Source organism: Vombatus ursinus, unplaced genomic scaffold (genome assembly GCF_900497805.2).
Source record: "Vombatus ursinus unplaced genomic scaffold, bare-nosed wombat genome assembly UNPS02014946.1, whole genome shotgun sequence".
In the NCBI taxonomy this organism is placed as follows: domain Eukaryota; kingdom Metazoa; phylum Chordata; class Mammalia; order Diprotodontia; family Vombatidae; genus Vombatus; species Vombatus ursinus.
This window is the reverse complement of record NW_020954724.1, coordinates 1,534,898-1,544,671: the sequence shown is the minus strand read 5'-3', so window position 1 is coordinate 1,544,671 and position 9,774 is coordinate 1,534,898. Positions and strand designations below refer to the sequence as shown.

General features: G+C 42.6%; 1 long non-coding RNA gene across 1 annotated transcript; it reads left to right on the top strand.

Annotated features, from left to right (window-relative positions):
- The first annotated feature begins 214 nt into the window (after window positions 1-214).
- Window positions 215-2,016, top strand: LOC114030234. Its single transcript, XR_003567576.1, has 3 exons — window positions 215-247; window positions 1,765-1,890; window positions 1,986-2,016. It is a non-coding gene; the product is annotated as an uncharacterized LOC114030234 (long non-coding RNA).
- Window positions 2,017-9,774: the final 7,758 nt, after the last annotated feature.

Genomic DNA, 9,774 nt, shown 5'->3' with positions numbered 1-9,774 from the left:
GAGGTGTTTTATTTTTTGATAAAATTTAATCATTTTGTTCTGAATAGCAAAATTTACTCCATGTCTTCAATGGACGATTTGTAGGAATGAAGATCAGAAAGGCTCTTCAAAGATCACTGTGGTGTGATGATGATAGTGATGGTGATGATGATGATGATAAGTAGAAGAAGAAATGTATATATAGTGCTTCTCACGTCCTTGCTGGGCCATGCATTTTTATCTCATTGGATTGTCATAACCTTGAGAGGTAGGTGCTATTATCATCTCCATTTTACATATGAGAAAACTGAGGTAAACAGAGGTTAAGTGACTTGCCCAGGGTCACACAGGTGGTAAGTTATCTGAAGCTTTACTTTAAACTCAAGTGTCCCAGGCTCTGGGGGGAGCCAGTGCTCGATCCACTGCAGTGCCACCTAGCTGCTTCTATAACAACTCCCCCTTCCTATGTATCATAGTGGCATGATCATTGTTGTCCCCACTTAGCAGCATAATGAGGGAGGGAGCATATGTTAGTGAAATTGTCTAGATTTGTAGTCATGAATACCTGGTCTCTTATGTTTAATACTAGGCTATGTGATGACTCTGATCAGGTCGGTGAATAACATATTTTGGCATCAGGAACTCCTTGTATTCGCCTACTACATCACTGATTAGCTGCAACTTGTGTTGGTGGAGAGGCCTTGGATCCTTCATGTGTCTGCCTGTCCAACATTAAAGTCATGATGGCCAGTCCATCATCAGCACACTGAGTGCTGACATGGATTATCTAGGTCACTTGGGCCTAATGAGCTCTGTTCATTGGAAATGTTTTGAGAACAAGTTTAGCAACAAACATCCTAGAATAAGCCCAAGCTAGGTTGTATTTAAACTCTATAGTTCAATGGCTAATATGGCGATGTTTTGTGTGGGTATCTATCATATTGCTTGCCTTCTCCATGGATGGAGGAGAGGCAAGAAAGAGAGAGAGAATTTGGAACTCAATTTTTTTTAAATGAATGCTATTAATAAAAACTCTATCAATCAAAATAGTCAATATCTCTTTACTCTAGACTACTCCTGACACCCTGGAAATTCACTTCAGTCCCTTGATTTCTCTCACACTAGCAATATCTGCTGCCCCTGCAGCCAGTGTCCTTCCAGAACCTCAATTTTAAGGAAAGTACTCAGGCCAGCCATGTCTAATTGCTCGAGTTCACTCAGGATTAATCCCAAGTATTCCATTTTCTGGTTCTGGACATGGAGAACTTCCCTCAAGGAACTACATTTTTTATTTAGTATGGTGGTTGGGATTCATACATTAAATATCCACACAAATAGACACCCCCCTCCCCCCACAGAAAACATCATTGCCACCTCAACATGGTTGGTTAGACAGTACAGATCCAGATCTCATATATACAGAGCAGAGGTCCATTAGAATGTGAAGTGTCTGACTGTAAAGGTCCATCCAAGATTATGTTACGTCCATTTCCAGAATTACTTTCAGAATATAATGCTTTGCAAATATCCCTTTAGTTTAAGTCTGAACAGCAAGAAATTCCCTCAAGAAGCTATGTTGATTTATTTTGCAGATTGTGTATCAACCACTCATATTCATGAACATATTACCAACAAATACACACACAAACACATAAAAACGAGGGCCTACATTGTTGGGCTGAAAGGGACTAGACTTGATGATACATGAAGTAAGATACAGAGCCGAGGCTCTTTAGAATGTTAAGCATCTTGACTGTTGAAAGATAAAGATTCTATTATGTCCAGTTGCTCCAGTTATCTCTCACAATGCAATCCTCGACATCCATTTATTTTGAAGCTGAACTTCAAGAATGCCTTCGTTGATTTATTGCATTCATGGTATGGTGACATGACAACATGCTTCTGACCCAGGTAAATTACCTTTGTATGGACCTTCAAAATCACCTTATCTGCAAATAAAAATAAGCATCCTTAAATGACCTATGCTATTTTCTTTCCTACTTCAGATGCAATCTTAATAGATCAGCTTCTACATTTTCCCATAATAATAATGATGCTGGCTAAATGAGGAATCTTTAATTAAATAATTATATTATCACTGATATTAAAATAAGACAGATAAAGTGCATTATAAATGAAACACACACACACACACACACACACACACACACACACACACACACACGGGCCAACATTGATAATCCAAACATAATGTTGGATTGTAAGGTGACAGAGTTGATTCTCTATACAGAGCTGAGGCTCTCCAGATGCTCTACAGCATCTGACCATGAAAGGTCACGATTACTCCTCAGGATTCAATCCAAAACAATCCATCTATTTTGAAGCAGAGCTTCAAGAATCTCCCTCAAATACCTCTGCTGATTTATTTTCCAGATTGTATTCGTGGTGTGGTAACATAACATTTCTCTGATCTACAGTAAGTTACCTGTGTATGACCTTCAAAATGACTTTATTTCCCCAGGCCCTCATTTCTCATTTGTTAAAAAAAACCATAAAGCGTATTTAAATGATCTTTAAGATTCTTTCCCACATTGGATATAATATAATTATTGGCTTGACTTCTAGCATTGCTCCATGACAACAATGCTAGTTAGATAAGGACTTCTTAATTAAATAAGTGATTCTTAATTAAATCATTGTATTATTACTGATATTTTAAAAAGACAGATAACGTGTATCAATACCACAAAATATGCACACAAGGGCTAAAATTGATAACACTCAAGAATTTTGGGTTGGAAGGCAACTAGATGTGATCCTGAGATTACAAAGCTCATGCTTGTTAGAATGGCTGGCACCTGACCCATGAAAGGTAAAGACTGTGTTATATCCACTTGCCACCATTGCCTCTCAGGATTTAATCTCAAATATATCCCTTCATTTTGAAGCTGGAATTCAAGAGTCTCCCCCAAAGATCTTTGTTGGTTTATTTTTCAGATTAGTGGTATGGTAACATGACAAACACATTCTTGACACTGGTAAAAATTACATTTGACCTGTGTGTCAACACAACTTATTTTAACCTTCCTCAGAACTCATTTCTTGATTTGCAAATATGTGTGTATATTTGTGTATGCATGTACACATATGTATACATGTGTGTATGTATATGTGCACACATGTGTGTGTGTGTGTGTGTGTGTGTGTGTGTGTATTTGATGTTTCTCTGATCTCTGACATTCCACCCACTTTGGATGCAAATATCATTGGCTCAGAATCTATCATTTCTCTATAATAATAATCTGGCTAACTAGGAAATTCTTAGTTAAATAAACAATTTCTTTACTATTTGAATTATTATTGATATTTAAATAAGCCATATAAAGTGTATATACCAAGAAACCTGACCCACACATATAAAACATAGATACACATGAATGCAGGGCCATCATTGATAACCTAAAATTTGGGGGCTGAAAGCTACTAAATGTTATCCTATATGTAGTAAGATAGAGCCAAGGCTCTCCAGAATGTCCTGTATCATGACTGTTGAAAGGCAAAAATCATTCTGTTATATAGTTGTCAGTTACCTCTCAGGATTTAATCCCAAATGTCCCTTTATTTTGAGGCCTGACTTCAAGAATTTTCCTCAAACATTTTTGATTTGTTTTTTAGGTTGTATTAGTGGTATGGTACACAACATGCTTCTGACACAGGTAAATTACTTTTGTGTTACTTTCAAATCCCTTTACCTCTCTAGGCCTCCATTTTTTCCTCATTTGTTCCTCATTTGTGAAAAAACAAAAGAGAACATGCACATTTAAATGGTCTGTTCGATTCCTTCGCACTTTGGATGTAATCTTATGGGTCTGCTTCTAGTGATTCTGCATAATAATGCTGGCTCTCTCTATATAAAAATAAAATATATAAACTATATAATAGTTTAAATATATGAATATAGTTACTGTATTTGTATATATAGGAATAAAATTGTTAAGCTATATTTTGATGATAAATATAGAACAGTTTATGTTAAGTATTATATCAAATCACACATACCCTATACACATATATAAACGATTTCATCATATATCATTTGATAAACATCATATAATATTATTTGATAAACATTTGATAAAAATATTTTGGGGTTGGAAGTTGCTAAATGTAATTATAGTAAGTCTGAGTGAGGTTTCTAGAATGTCCTGGATCTTGACTGTGGAAAGGTAAAGAGTCTGTTGTGTCCTCTAGTTGCCATGGTTACCTCTCAGGATTTTAATCCCAAGTGTCCCTTTATTTTGAGGCTGGGCTTTAAGAATGTCCCTCAAAGAGTTGATTTGTTTTTTAGATGCTATTATTTGTATGTAACAAGACAGTCTGCTTCTGACACAGGTAAATTACCCGTGTGGGCCCTTCAAATCACTGTTACCTCCCTGGGCCCCCATTTCCTCATTTGTAAAAACAAACAAACAAAAAATAAAAACACACAAAAAAACATAATCATGTTTAAATGATGAGACCTGTGAAACTCCTCATTTTGGACATAGCTTCTAACACTGCCACAATAAAATTTATAAGGCATATTAAATAAGAATTCTTTCTGAAATAGTAATTTTTAAATAATTGCATTATTGATATTAAAAGAAGACACAAGGGATCTGCTTTATTTCCTTTATTTCATCATATTTGTACTGTAGGATGATGAGCATTACAATGTATTATCTTGACGTCCTGAAGAATGCTGAATTTCTTTTTTGAACCTGATTTTCAGGCACAGTCCTGTGCCCTGATAATTCTGGAAAGGAAACTGGCTTGGCAAAGATTTACTGCCGTCACATCGAACACACACACGTTTTGCTTCTTCTTGCTATCTAGTAGATCCAAATACTTGAGGCTACTCATGACTTTCTGGAAAACTACGCTTGTCAGTTTTCTGAACTCAGTGAGTTCAGGAGTGCTAGAGCTATCCATACTGCCACAGTTCAACTTCATTTATTTTTTGTCCCTCTGGATGTGAAGGATACATGAAGGGGCCAACAAAAGCCATGGCCATTTCCCCCCAGCTTCTGGGTCAGAAGGAGGTGCTAGTAGTTTTCTGAGAAGAGTAAAGGCCCTGTCCTGCAGACAAGCTCGAATAAGGCTACCAAGGTTTAAGGAGTCACTTTACAATACAAGAGCATTTCACCCTAAAGGGTATGTATGAACTTAAACCTGTGCTCTAAGGCACCCTTGAGGACATTGCCATTTCCTTCAGCACAGAGTTTCTAGGGCATCACTCCCTTTTCTAGTGGAGGAGGTGTTACAGTGCTCCTCACTTCTGGGATTATGTTCCCACTGGGCTCAAGGGCCTCTATATATACCTCCCAGAGGGTGACATGCCAGCTTGCCCAACAATGCTGCTACATTGTAACATGATCATTACCCGGGACAGTCATTTTGACCAAAAATGGTCATCTTAAGTTTTACCAAAAATATGATCTGACCTTTTAACCAAAAATGGTAATAATACTGATTTTAAAATATATTCCCACTTGTGAGGGACTGTCTGATGTTGGCTACTGCCAAGTGAGGGTTGTGGCAAGATGGGGTAGGAACTGGGTATTAGGAAGTAACCGGAGCTCACGCTCCCGAGGCAGGGGCTGTGCTAGGCGGAGTTGTGGTGAACTGTGATGGGAACTGGATACGGAGAAGTAAGCGGAGCTCACGCTCCTGAGGCAGTGGGCAGTGCTATGTGGAGCTGTGATAAGCTGGGGAAGGAACAGAATACAAGGAAGTAGCCAGAGCACGTGCTCCTGAGGCAGGGGTCTGTGCCACGTGGGAGTGGGACGGCAGAGAACGAGTTCCTTTGTCTAGTCCTCTTCCCTAGGTGCAACGTTAACCCCAGACGTCTCCTTCCTGACTTCCTGGGTCACGTACTTTCCCTTTGTGTAGCACTGACCCCAGATGCCTCCTCCCGGTATCTGGGCCTGACTTCCTGGGTCACGTCCTCTCCCTAGGTACAGCTCTAACCTAGACGCCTCCTTCCTGTATCCGGTCCTAGCCTCCTGCGTCACTTCCTCTCCCTTGGTGCGCTAAACCCAGACATCCCCTTCCGGTATCTGATCCTACAATCAATGACTAGTAGGCGGGCTGAGGAGGAGAGGCTAAGTAGGTACTTAAGGAACAGTAGAGCTCGGAGCTCACTCTCTCTTTTGCTCCTGCTCTCTTGCTCTGGCCTTCCTGTTTGGCTTTGCTGTTATGGCCTCTGAATAAAGCTCGAGTGTTGGCACTTCCTGATCGGCTTGTCTCTGTGTGTTTATCCGGGTGGGCACTGAAGACTGGTAAGTAGCATGACTCTGGCAGCCTGCTCCTTATAGGAGGAGAGTGCATGGCGTGGCTGGCACAAGTGGCGCCCAACGTGGGGCGGAGGAAATAGGCCAGGGGCCCTGCGGATCAGCTGGTCTGGTCGTGGGAAGAGAGACGAGACCCGTAGCCAATAGGGTGAAGGAAGGAAGATGGGACAGATGTTTGTTAAGGTCCCGGATCGGGAGGTGCTAGGGAAAGAAGTATATAAAAGAGTGAAAGAAGTAGAAATCAGTAGTGAGGAAGAATCAGGGAGTGAGGCAGAGGACACTGGAAACAGGGATTGGGAGAATAAGCAAGAGAAAAGAAAGCAAGGCCAGGCAGGAGGGCAGGAGCAGGAGAGTAGGAGCAAGAGAGCAGGAATCCGTAGCAAGGAAAGCTACGTGGAGGCGTGGCCCCCTCCCCCAGACTTCCCTTTTGAGGAGAACAGCCCGTCCGCTCCTCTGGCTCCCTCTTATGGGGCCATGGGGGACCCCCCAACCAGGCTAGGACAAATGCTCCAGAAGGCAGTGGTAGAAGGAGATATGGACGCCAAGGCATGGCTAGATGCCTGACCGGTGTTTGAATCTGACGGAGGGAGGACCTGGACCCCTTTTGAATGGAATCAATTTAAGGAGTTAAAAGAGGCACTAAGTAAAGTGTATGCAGCTGTCTCCCAATGTGCTCAACGGGCTTTTAGTAGGATTCAGGCTTTGGGGAAACAAAGGGCCTCCATGACCAAGATTAAAAAAGGTCCTGATAAACCCTTCCCAGATTTTGTGGCCCGCCTACAGGTGGCCGTTTCGAAAGGACTATCAGAAGTGCTGAAAACAAAAGAGACTAAATTGTGCTATCTATGCGGCAAAGCTGGTCAGTTCAAGGCGCAATGCCACCAGAAACCTGGTGGAGCCCGCCCCAACGTAATTTGTTACAGTTGTAACAAATCCGGCCATTATGCTAAGGAATGCCGCAAGTCGAAGTCGGGAAACGGGGCAAGGGGCCCCTCAACAAGCTTACCAGATGGAAGCCCAACTCCCTCAGAATGCACCCTCGGGGCTGCATCAGGAATATCTCCGACTTCTACCCTGTGGTTCGGACTTCCCCTTTACAGCAAAGGAAATTTCCAAATAGACCCCGGAGATACAACCATAGTGCCAGTGACTGGGCTTAATTCTGCCCTCCAAGCAGCCCTCGTGGTGGGCCTTTCACTATATACCCCCGTTATTGTCCACACCACGGTTATTGCTCACCAACCCCAGCAACAGATTATAGTAACTAACCCACATGACTCGGCAGCTTACATAGACAAAGGGGAGGTAGTGGCTCAAGCCCTCCCCCTGTTGGATGGCCACAATAATGATATTAATTGGGTACAACATATAGAACACAGTAAGCCATGGGCAACTATCCAAATTAAGGGGCGATCCTTCAAGGGATTATTAGACACAGGAGCTGATCGTTCTGTCATCTCACAACTATTTTGGCCCCCATCTTGGCCAGTCCAAACGATCGATGGGGTCGGAGGGGCACAACAAGCATGGGTATCAGCAGAGGATCTGCCCTGGCAATTCGCGGATAAGCAAGGGACCATCCGATCCCTAGTGGTGGCTGGTTTGAGATACAATTTATGGGGAAGGGATATTTTGAAGGCTTGTGGGGCATCTGTTTATATACCACCCCCGCAGGATTTTTAATTGGGGCCGTTGGGCAACACGAAAAATTTTCTTGTATCAGACCCACTCCTCTAACATGGAGATCTAATAACCCAGTCTGGGTACCCCAATGGCCCCTCCCTGCAGAGAAAGCCCAGGCTTTACATGATATAGTGCAGCACCAGTTACAGGTGGGGCACATTGAGCCCATGTCCAGCCCCTGGAACAGCCCAGTGTTTGTAATAAAAAAGAAATCAGGGAAATTTCGAATGTTAATAGATCTCAGGGCAGTTAACACCACCCTAGAGCCCATGGGAACCCTACAGCATGGCCTCCCCTCCCCTAATTTAGTACCTTCTGGATGGCCTGTGACAGTCATAGACATCCAAGATTGTTTTTTCTCTATCCCATTATCCCCAGAAGATAGAAAGAGATTTGCCTTTACCATACCCACTACCAATAATGCAGGACCAGATTTAAGATATCACTGGAAGGTCCTGCCCCAAGGAATGTGCTGCAGTCCCACCTTATGCCAGGCTTTTGTGGGGAGAGTGCTGGACCCTATCAGGGACAAATGGCCTAAAGCCACAATACTTCATTATATGGACGATATTTTATTAGCCACTAGCACTGATGAGACACTAGCAAGATTGGTAAAAGAAACCGTCTCTGCTCTTGCTCATTATGGTTTGGTGGTGGTCCCTGACAAAGTCCAACAAAATTACCCACTCACATACCTTGGCCTTCGTATGGAAGCTGTTTCTATTAGCAATCAAATTCCTGAACTAGGGCTTGATAAGATAACCACCTTGAATCACTTCCAAAAGTTAGTGGGACAGATCCAATGGCTCAGGGCCCGCACACCCATTCCTCCTGCTGTAATGCAGCCTTTATATGATATATTAAAAGGAAATTCAGATTTGAACTCCCCTCGGGCATGGACTCCTGCTGCTAAGGCAGCAGTGTCCCAAATATTCTCACTTGCTGCCCAGGCCCAGACCGCCAGATGGGACCCCAAAGGTACAATAGAGGTCTCCTTGGTCAATCAACAGAGCCATTTTTGTGTTATACACCAAGGTCCCAAATTATTAGAATTTGTATATGCAAAAAAGGCTCACAAGGTATTGTCAAATTATTATGAGATGTTAGGGGAACTAGCCTTAGCTGCCGTACAAAGGGCTGTCCACTTGTCTGGGCAGCGACCTTTACTTTACTCGATTTTTGAACCTGGACAGAGAGAAGCCATTATGCAAACCTATTGGTCTTGGGCATGTTGTTCCCAATGGGCCGAGATAAGTCCCCATTCCTCCTGCCTGCTACTCCCCATGCTAGAGCAAATAACCTTAGTACCCCCCCAACGAAAGGTTATGGGAGAACCTGTTCAAGGCCCAAATGTTTTCACTGATGCTACAAAAAACCGAAAGGCCTCTATTTATCATGAGGCCTCCAAGGAAATAACAGTATTAGAAACCCCCTATGGCTCTACCCAGAAAAATGAGCTCTTTGCCATCCTCCATGCTTGCCGTAAATATCCTGAGCCTATAAACATAATCTCTGATAGTTTATATGCAGTAAAGGTTCTTAGATGCATAGAGGACGCTGTCCTCCAACCTCATAATTCCACCATATCCTTTCTCCTGAGTGAGCTACAGCAAATTTTGTTGCAGCGAAACAACCCTCTCTACATTCTCCATGTTTATTCTCATCAGTCCACCTCAGGAGGCATTTTTGAGGGCAATGATGTAGTGGATCGTGCTTTACAGTGCTCCCTACTGCCAGTCCTCACCCCTCCTGAACAAGCCCATGAATTTTTACACCTACCAGCGAGCTCCCTGAGACGCCTGTATGGTTTAACTCGTGA